This window comes from Ceratotherium simum, chromosome X (genome assembly GCF_057802395.1).
Source record: "Ceratotherium simum simum isolate JZ-2026a chromosome X, ASM5780239v1, whole genome shotgun sequence".
Lineage (NCBI taxonomy): Eukaryota > Metazoa > Chordata > Mammalia > Perissodactyla > Rhinocerotidae > Ceratotherium > Ceratotherium simum.
In genome coordinates this window covers 89,460,309-89,470,430 of record NC_141940.1, presented here as the reverse complement: position 1 = coordinate 89,470,430, position 10,122 = coordinate 89,460,309, and positions in this window count along the sequence as shown.

Sequence of the window (10,122 nt, the reverse complement as noted above, 5' to 3'; positions counted from 1 at the left end):
ACTAGCCACGAGCAGGACTTGAAGTCCCATCTGGGTCGCCAAATTTGTTACTGCCAAAAGGGGTCTTCTAATTGCTGCAAAGACAAACAGCCAAGAGGCAAGGTGGTAGGAGAGAAAGAGTTTTTTATTACAGCTTGCTAGCAAGGGGGAAGATGGTGCACTAATGTCCCAAAGAACCATCTTAAATTTTATTTATTTATTTATTTTTCCCCCACAGCCCCAGTAGATGGTTGTATGTCATGGCTGCACATCCTTCTAGTTGCTGTATGTGTGGGACGCTGCCTCAGCATGGCCGGAGAAGCGGTGCGTTGGTGCACGCCCGGGATCCGAACCTGGGCCGCCAGTAGCGGAGCGCATGCACTTAACCGCTAAGCCAGGGGGCCGGCCCCCAAAGAACCATCTTACAGCTACAAAATTTTTGAAGCAGTTATATAGGGCAAATGGGCTGAAAAGGGAAGGTCTTGGAATGTTGACCATCTGGTGTAGTCTTTCTGCCCCCTTGAGATGCCAGATCATCTCTTTCTCCTGTCACCGGTGATGGATACCAGCATAGTGCTCTTTCCCAGAGTTTGTTACATTCCTGAGAAAACCTAAAGAACAAAGTTATCACCTTATTGCAATAGGGAGTTTTATATATAAGCCAGGGCTACAAAAATAGCGGAGCATGCATATTGCTCACAAGTAGGTACTTACTTATCTAGGCTATGTGCAAACTAAAGCATTACTGACAAGGAAGGCTGAGGTGTTTGGTGAATCAAGGTCATTTACAGTTCCAACATGGCTTCCTTCTACAAGATGGCTTCCCCTATGATAACCTATGTTAACCATTGGCTGTATTTATCTCAGCTACTTAGGCGGCACTAACAAATTGAGCTTTTTCTTGCCGGAGAGTTATCGCTGTAACGGTAGGTGAAATCACTTGCTTTTTTTTTTTTTTTTTTTTTAAAGATTTTATTTATTCAGTTTTTTCCCCCCAAAGCCCCAGTAGATAGTTGTATGTCATAGGTTCACATCCTTCTAGTTGCTGTACGTGGGACTCGGCCTCGCGTTGGATGGAGAAGTGGTGCCTCGGGGCGCTCCCGGGATCCGAACCCGGGCCGCCAGCATCAGAGCGCGCGCACTTAACCGCCAAGCCACGGAGCCGGCCCGAAATCACTTGCTTTTATATTCCTGACTTGGGGAAATCTCAACTTATCTCTCCAGTAGCAGGGACACACATTGCACTTATTTAAATAACTCTGTTATGTAAAAACTCTTTAAAGTTTTAACTTTACCAGAAACTCTACAGCCATTATCATCCACAATCTTCAGAAAAAGTAGAAAGACCTAATGGAATTCTAAAACTAAAATCAACAAACTTCCGAGAAACTCTCAAACTTCCAGAGACTAAAGTATTGCCATTAGCCTTGAGGGCAAAAAGATCTATTCCCTCTGGGGACCACCTCTAGTTAGTTACTTCTGAGTTAATAACAGACTACCCCACATGTTTTGTAATTTCACTTTTCTAATCCTAGATTCTACCTATTACATGCCAATGTAATTTAATACTACTAGAGATTCCTATGATGCTTCCAGAAGTCTCCCTAACAAGTTCAAGCTGCATTTCCAAATTATTTACCTAAACAAAGCCTGCATGACCAAAGGGAAAACCACCCTTGAGCCACAATGAAAACGACCTTATTAACTGGCTTCAAACTGAGGATTCTTAGGAATTTTCTAGAAGCTGATGACAGCAGAGGTGGACAGCTTCTGCCCAAGATGACAGAACGAGATTAATTTCCTGATTCTTCAGCACCCTTTTTTTCTTTTTATTCCACTATTAATCTTGACTATTACTATAACTTGACATCCTCTAGTAACCAACTAAAATATCTTTCAGTATGATCTCCCTTATTCTCATCCTGTTACTTTTGACCTCCCATGGTCTCTCTCTGTCATTTAAGAAAAAACAAAATTCTCTTGTGTATTTTCTCAGTCCCTGGCTACTACTCTGAATTTGATTGCTGGATCTTTCTCCCCTTTCCCCAACGCACACACACATCTTCCTGAAACTCTAACAAAAATTTAATAGCTGTTTCTTTGTATAGGTCCCTTCTGGTACCTACATTTCCCTCAAAAAATGAATCCCAAACTTTGATCTTGTAAAAATTGGATGTTGGCCTCACAGAATGCTTCTGCTGAGGTCATTACAACCCTATCAGCAAGAGCTAGCCCATCAGGACTGGGAGCTAATGCTGGGGCAGTTTGTTCTCTTCAGAGACACTCCAGCCTGTTTTGCTGCTACTGTTTAACTCCACTCAACAAATCTGCCCCACTAGGCCGACCCTGTGGCCTAGTGGTTAAGTTCGACACGCTCCGCTTCAGCGGCCTGGGTTCGGTTCCTGGGCATGGACCTACACCACTCATTGGTGGCCATGCTGAGGCAGCAACCCACATACAAAATGGAGGAAGACTGGCACAGATGTTAGCTCAGGGCGAATCTTCCTCAAGCAAAAAGAGGAAGATTGTCAACAGATGTTAGCTCAGGGTGAATCTTCCTCAGCAAAAAGAAAGAAAAAAAAAAAAAAGAAATCTGCCCCCCTTGAGAGACACAAATCACCTTTTTCTGTTGTGATAAATAATACACATATACTCCGAATACAGTCTGTGGCCCACTAGGATACTTATCATCGCTCCTTAAGTAGACAGTGGGCGGGCCGGCTCCGTGGCTTAGCGGTTAAGTGCGCGCGCTCTGATGCTGGCGGCCCGGGTTCGGATCCCGGGAGCGCCCCGAGGCACCACTTCTCCGTCCAACGTGAGGCCGAGTCCCACGTACAGCAACTAGAAGGATGTGAACCTATGACATACAACTATCTACTGGGGCTTTGGGGGGAAAAAACTGAATAAATAAAATCTTTAAAAAAAAAAAAAAAAAGTAGACAGTGGGCTTACACTTGCCTGTTGCACACTAACTTATCCTGTATATTCAGGGTATTTGTTCCAGTCAGATATTTCCAACCACCACCCTCCTGTGGGCCATGTTTTCCTGAGGATATCCAGAGATCTCCAAAAATGAGGCAGGTGTAAGCTACTCAGAAGACCTCCCAGGAGGGATAGCTGGCTCCCTCTTTGTGTGAGCTGCAATTCCTGCAGTGGTGATAAGACAATTGGAAAAAGTGGTCTTAAACTTGTCTCTGACCTTAGCAGATGTCACAAATGACAACTTCTACTCTAGAAGCCCAACAAACCAGTTTAAATTTAAATTCACTAGCCAGAGTTGTCATGAGCAATCTCATAACCCTTGGTTTCCTTTTGGCTAGCCAAGGGGGAGGTTACGCTTTAGCGAACACTTCTCACTGTAATTATATAGATACTATAGGTCAAGTAGAACAATTTCTGATGAGGCTAAAAGAAAAAGCCACGTGGCTCTCACCAAGAGAGCAGCTGGACTTTGGGACATGTTTCCATGGCCTGGGTTTGACCATCTACTATGAGCACTGATCACCATCCTATTTCTAGTAACTGCCTGTGGTGCATTTGGCCCATGTATCCTGCTCAGAGTCTTAAATGCCACCGTGCAACCCTTGTCACATCAGAGGATTCAACACAAACACATCTAACACAAACTGAAGTCTTGTAATGTTTATTCTAACACCCTTAACTGAGATGCCCATGGTTCTCCATGATATGTATTCTCCCTCGTTGCAATGAGCTAATAAACACAACTTTGTTTAACTACTGGTTTGTTTCTGGTAGTTTTTGGCTGAAGCCCATTGACGTTATTTACTTAGAAAATCCAAGAGAATCATCTAAAAAACTTTTAGGCCTAATAAGAGAGGTGAGCAAGGTGACCAGAAACAAGATTGAATATGAAATTGAATGGCCTCTCTTTACAGACACTTAAAATTAGAAAATGTAATAGAAAAGGATATTGTTCATCATGGTAACAAAATCCATCAACTTTCTGTGAATATATTGAGCATGAAAAGTATGAGCTCTACACATTTTTACAGAAGAAAAAGTGACCTGAATAAATGGGGAGAGATATCATGTTCCAGGCATGAAGAATCAACATTGGATAAATGTGTCCCCTAATTAATCTATAAATTCAATTTAACACCAATATGATTCTTTCTAATCTCCTAAATTATGAAATATTTCAAATTCACAATAATCTGTAGAAGAAAATAATATAATGAATACCTGCAAACTGTCAATATCTTGTCACTTGCTTCAAGTTTTTTTAAGAAACAAAATATTTCACCTCCAGCTGAAACGTGCTAGGTTCCCCTACCCAATTCCATCTTTCTCCTTCCCTCCTCTGAGGCGACTGCAATCCTGAATTTATCACCTATCATTCCCTTGCATATTTTTATTCTTTTATTATGTAATTAGGGATCCATAAACTGCATATATTGTTTGCATGTTTTTTTTTTTTTTTTTGCTGAGGAAGATTTGCCCTGAGCTAACATCCGTTGCCAATCTTCCTCTTTTTGTATGTGAGCCACCACCACAGCATGGCCACTCACAGATGAGTGGTGTAGGTCTGCACCCGGGAACCGAGCCTGGGCTGCTGAAGCGGAGTGCGCCGAACTTAACAAGTAGGCCACCAGGGCTGGCCCTGTTTGCATGTTTTCTTTTGACTTGTTTAAAATACTCTACACAGGGCCAGCCCCGTGGCTTAGCGGTTAAGTGCTCGTGCTCCACTACTGGCGGCCCGGGTTCGGATCCTGGGCGCGCACCAAGGTACCGCTTCTCCGGCCATGCTGAGGCTGCGTCCCACATACACCAACTAGAAGGGTGTGCAGCTATGACATACAACTATCTACTGGGGCTTTTGGGGAAAAATAAATAAATAAAATTATTAAAAAAAATAAAAATATAAATATAAATAAATAAATAAATAAATAAAATAAAATACTCTACACAGCAGTCTTCAACTTTCCATCTTCTGTCTCATGTTGTAGGTTCAGGAATTATCCACGTTGATACATGTGGCTCTAGTTCATATTTAACTCTTTAGTAAGGTATAATATACATATAGAAAAGTGCATGTTTTAAGGGTACAATCTGATAAGTGTTCTCCGACTGAATACATACATAACTGGCAACCAGATGAAGAAACAGAACATGACAGCACCTCATCTCACTGCCCACCTTTTGCCCACTTCCAGTCACTGCCCACTCCAGGGTATCCACCATCCTGACTTACAACAGCATGGTTTCATTTAGCCTGACTTTTAAACTTTTTGTAAAGGGAATCATATGGTATGCATTCTTTTATGTCTAGCAGCTTCTTTTGCTCAACATTATGAAATTCAACCATGTCACACACATGGAATCATTGTTTGTTCATTTTCATAGAGTTAAGTCAGAACTGTGAAGGGTCTGAGGTTTTACCCTACTCTCAAGCTAACAAGTTAGACTGCCACAGTTTTGCACGCACACACACACACAAGACCCATGTGTCAGAAAAATAGACCATTTATTACTTACAGCAAAAAGCACCAACCAGAGCAATACCTTACACTGGTTCCTCACACCCCAATCTGCACAGGGCCAGATGTTTCCCTCGCATGCAGTTGGTTGCACTCCAGGAGAGGAACCTGAAATTAGGAGACTCTGAGCTTTTATGAAGCTGCTGACACATCTGGCTGTCCTCCCCTCTGTAGACAGAGACGACTCATTACCCCAGAATTTCAGCAATCTCCTGGTTGAGGGGTGGGAAGGGCATTTCTAGGTTTATTACCCTGAATTGTCTCTAAATCTTCCCAGAGAGATACACTATATTTAATTTTCGAAACTGCTGTTCAAACATGCCCTCTGCTCAGAAGGCCTGGACCACGCAGGAACATGAGAAATCCGTGGAGACTTGTCTCCAACACATTGCTCTATAGTATACATTCTACATTGTGTGAATACACCACAAAGTATTGGTTCATTCTTTGGTTGATGCAAATTTGGGTAGTTTTCAATTTGGGGTTATTATGAATAAAGCTGCTATAAACATTCTTGTACATGTCTTTGGTTAACATTTGAACACATTCCTGTTAGGTATATACCTAGAGACGGCATCACTGGGTGATAAGTGTGCATATATATGCAGCTCTAGTAGATACTGCCAGTTTTCCAAAATGATTGTTGTCTCCATTACACTCCCATCGGCTGTGAATGAGACACCCTGTTTCTAGAAATCCTTAGCAACACTTGGTATTATCAGATTTTATAATTTTTGCCCATCTCATTGATACAAAATAGTATTTTGATGTTTTAATACACAGCTCTCTGATTTACTGTAAGCATATTTTCATATATTATTGGCCATTTGGGTTTCCTCTTTTGTAAATTTTTTTCCATATCCTTTGTCTGCTTTTCTATTGGGTTGTCTTTTTGTTACTGTTTTATAGGAGCTCTTTATATATTGTGGCTATTCATCCTTTGTCAATTATATGTTTTGAAGCTGACTATGTCTTTTGGGGGTAGATATGTCTGTATGTTGGTCTAGGCAGATGGGCCACACAAAACCATCAAGCTCCCATTATGCTTGGGAAGAGCAAGCAATACTTCCTATTGCCCTGAGGGACACAGATTTAACCAAGAGAGAGAGCTGGACCTGGAGCTACCCTATAGCCAGTTTTAGGGATAAAGCAGAAGCATCGGGCATGGATCAACACCTGAAGACCACACGGCATCTGGCACATCTCAGAAGATGCCTGTGTGAAGAGATGACCTCCAAGGACAGCCCATTCTCCCAATGTTCTCTTTAAGCCTCCAGAAGGTAGACTCTAGCCTGGAGAAAATGAGGAGTGTGCAGAGAGCCTGTGTAGACTGAAACAACTAAGGAAATGGGGTTCGGTGGGGCAGATCCTAACGGAATTGAGATGTCCTTTTGTAGAAGGGAAACACAGCATGTTTATTATTTCACTGAAATTCAAAAAAAAAATCCTGTTTGGCTCTATCCTTCATATTTTGTAATAAAAATTTAGCTGCATGGGCCTAATTGTTTTTTCTTTCTAATGCTCGCTAAATAAAATTCCAGAGCCCAGCCTTATAATCGTCTTCATAATTAACAAGGAAAGGAGATGCTCCCCTCTCCTTTGGCTGTGGAGGGAGAGATTCCATTCTGCATTATCTAGTTCACACCATCTGATTTGGTGAGGTGTTCAATTGAGAAACTTTGTCTTGAGTTCCTGTACGAATACAGAGCCCTGTGTGAATGCCCAGGATTGTTGCCAACTTGATCTCCTGTAAGATAAGTCTGTCCTTCAAATTATTACTGTAACAAAGGGGGCTCAGAAATTGGTGCTATGGGCTGTGAAAACCTTCAAATGACACCTGTAATTATGATTGATAACGTGTTGTCCTGGAAATTATGTTGCCAATGACATCTTGGCAACTCTAAGCACTATAAATAAGGATGCAAACCCCAGCTTTGCCACTTTCAGGCAGTACAATCATGGGCAAGTTGCATGGCCTCTTCATGCTTTCCCTTTCCTCGTATGTATAATGAGGGTAACAAAGGAAGGTTTCTCTGTCACCTCTGAAGTGATCATTGGCACAGCGTTCCTCTTCCACATGCTTGCAGTTGTAATCTGATGACACTGCAGATTCCCCAGAGATTGCCCCCATTGGTCAGCTCCAGAGGTTGGCCCTAAATGGCTCCTTGAGATTGTTCTCAATTCCCAATCTCAGAGCATTGATCTTTAAAGGTGTATCCCAGGGGAGGCAGCCCGCCCACCCCCCTTGATGACCTGGGGTGGAGAGGTGGGGATATCAGAGCTGTCCTGCCTGGTCAGGCCATGCTCTCCAACTGCCGATAAGAGAATATAGGAAATAAGAACACTCAGATCAGCATCCACAGACCGAGGGTAAAGTGTGTGCGCGCCCAGCTCTCTGTCTGGCTTACTTTCTCTCTCCCTCTTTCTGCTTTGACTCTCTGCTCCCTCTCACTTCTCTGTCTTGTTCTGACTCTCTCTGCCCGTTTCTCTTGTTTGATATCTGTCTCTCTAACTCTCCCAATCTCCACCTCTATCTCCTCACTTTCACTCTTTCCTCTCTTTTTTACTTATTGTACTGCTTTTTCTCTCTCTTGGTATCTCTCTTTCTCTGCATCTGTCTCTCCTTTGATGTCTCTGTAAACTCTGGCTTCTCTTTCTCTTGGTATCTATGTCCCTCTCCCTACCCTTTCTATTCTCTCTCTGCCCGTCTTTGATTTCCCCATGTCTTTCTTCCCAGCCTCTCACGGTCCCTGCCTGAGGAAGTGGATAGGGTGATTCCCCCAACCCAGTCAGGGCCAGACTCCCTTGTTCTTCCCTGATTCTGTCCACCTCGGTAATCCTCCTAGTTCACCAAATATTTTCCCTTCCCCCCTATCCGGACAGGTGGATGGCAAACCCAGGGGCCCCAGGGAGAGCCACCAGCCAGGGAGATCACCTGGTGGTGAGAGCCACCAGCCAGGGAGATCAAAGCAGAGAAATGGGGAAGGAGGGCTCAGAGACAGACCAAGCCAGATAGAGGCAGAGTTGAGGCTAAGGCAGGGAGGAAGCAAGAAAGAAGACAGGAAGGATGAACCTGAGGGAGAGCCACTGGAATCCTTGTTGGAAGCTGATGGGATTAAATTAGAGATGAGAGGCCGGCCTGGTGGCGCAAGCGGTTAAGTGTGTACCCTCCGCTGCAGCAGCCCGGGGTTCGCGGGTTCGGATCTTGGGCGCGCACCAATGCACTGCTTGTCAAGCCATGCTGTGGCGGCGTCCCATATAAAGTGGAGGAAGATGAGCACGGATGTTAGCCCAGGGCCAGTCTTCCTCAGCAAAAAGAGGAGGATTGGCAGATGTTAGCTCAGGGCCCATCTTCCTCACAAAAAAAAAAAAGGAAAAAAAAAATTAGAGATGAGAGTGAGAGAGACAGCCAGAGAGAGAGAAAGGACGCAGGTCGGGCATCTCTCTCCTTCTCTGCGGCCCCTCAGCTAGAGAGTAAGTGGGCAGGCGGCCTGAGGAGGCCTGGCCTGACAGCCCTCTGTCGGTCCAGCCCCTCAATCCAGCTCACAACTCTACGTTGCCTCCTCGCCCTCTTGCCTTTTCTCCTGCGTTTGCCTCCATCTGACGATGAGGGTCTTCCCACGTCCCTACCTGCATTTCTGACCCTCACACAGCTGCTGCTTCTTTCTCTTACTGTCTCTGCCCTTTCTCTGTGTCTCTGTCTCTCTTTATTTCTTTCTTGTACGTCTCTCTCTGCCTCCATCTCTGACTTTCTACATCTCCATTAGTGTCTCCATCTCCCTATGTGTGTGTCTCTCAGTTTCTATTTTTCTCTCTTCATGTCTCTCCATCTGTCTCCCGCCTTCTCTCAGCCTCTGTAGTCCCTCCGGTGGAAACCACCCAGGGGCTGACCCCACATTCTCTTCTTTGGGGAAGAGAAGCAGGCGCGCGCTCAGGTGCGGGGGCGGGGCCTGAGGAGCCGGCCCCAGCCCCGGAGACCTGGGCAGCCCCAACCAGGGGCCGGGTGAGGCCCTACAACACTCGCGCGAAGCCCCGAGCCTCGGTTTCTAAGCCCGGTCCTCTGCTACTAAAGCCGCTACTGGTCACACCTCGCGCCAGCCAGCGACCCGAGGAGCCAGAAGAGGCCCTGAAGATAGCCATGAACCGCACCACGGCCCAGCGGGTCGACGCGCTTTCCAGAACCGGAAACGGCGAACGGGGTCCCAGGGGCGGGAGAGGAGGGCGGAGCGCCCGGGGGGTTTAGGTACCTGAAAGGGCGGGGCCTGAAGCTGTAACAAGGTAGGGTCAAGAAGCTGCCGAAGAGGGAACTTGTAGGGTCGGAGCCCATTTGGAGAGGACCAGGGAGATACAGTAGGGACGGCCTCAGAGGTGCCCGAGGCGATATATAAAGGAGGCAGGGCCCGCAAGAACCTTAGAGCGCAAGGCTGAAAGGTAGGAAGAGGGTAGGGCCTGAGGGGGCGGAGCCTGAAGACACACGGGTCTGTGGGCACCGCCGCAGCCTGAGAGCTCCTGGAAGGGAGAGGCCCAGAGGAGCTAGTATTTGATAGGAGCAGGGTGGGGTCTGGAAATACAGGGTGGATGGAACCTGGAGGTGAGAAAGGGCAGGACCAAAGGGAGTGGCCAGGAAATACAAGGGTCGCAGCCT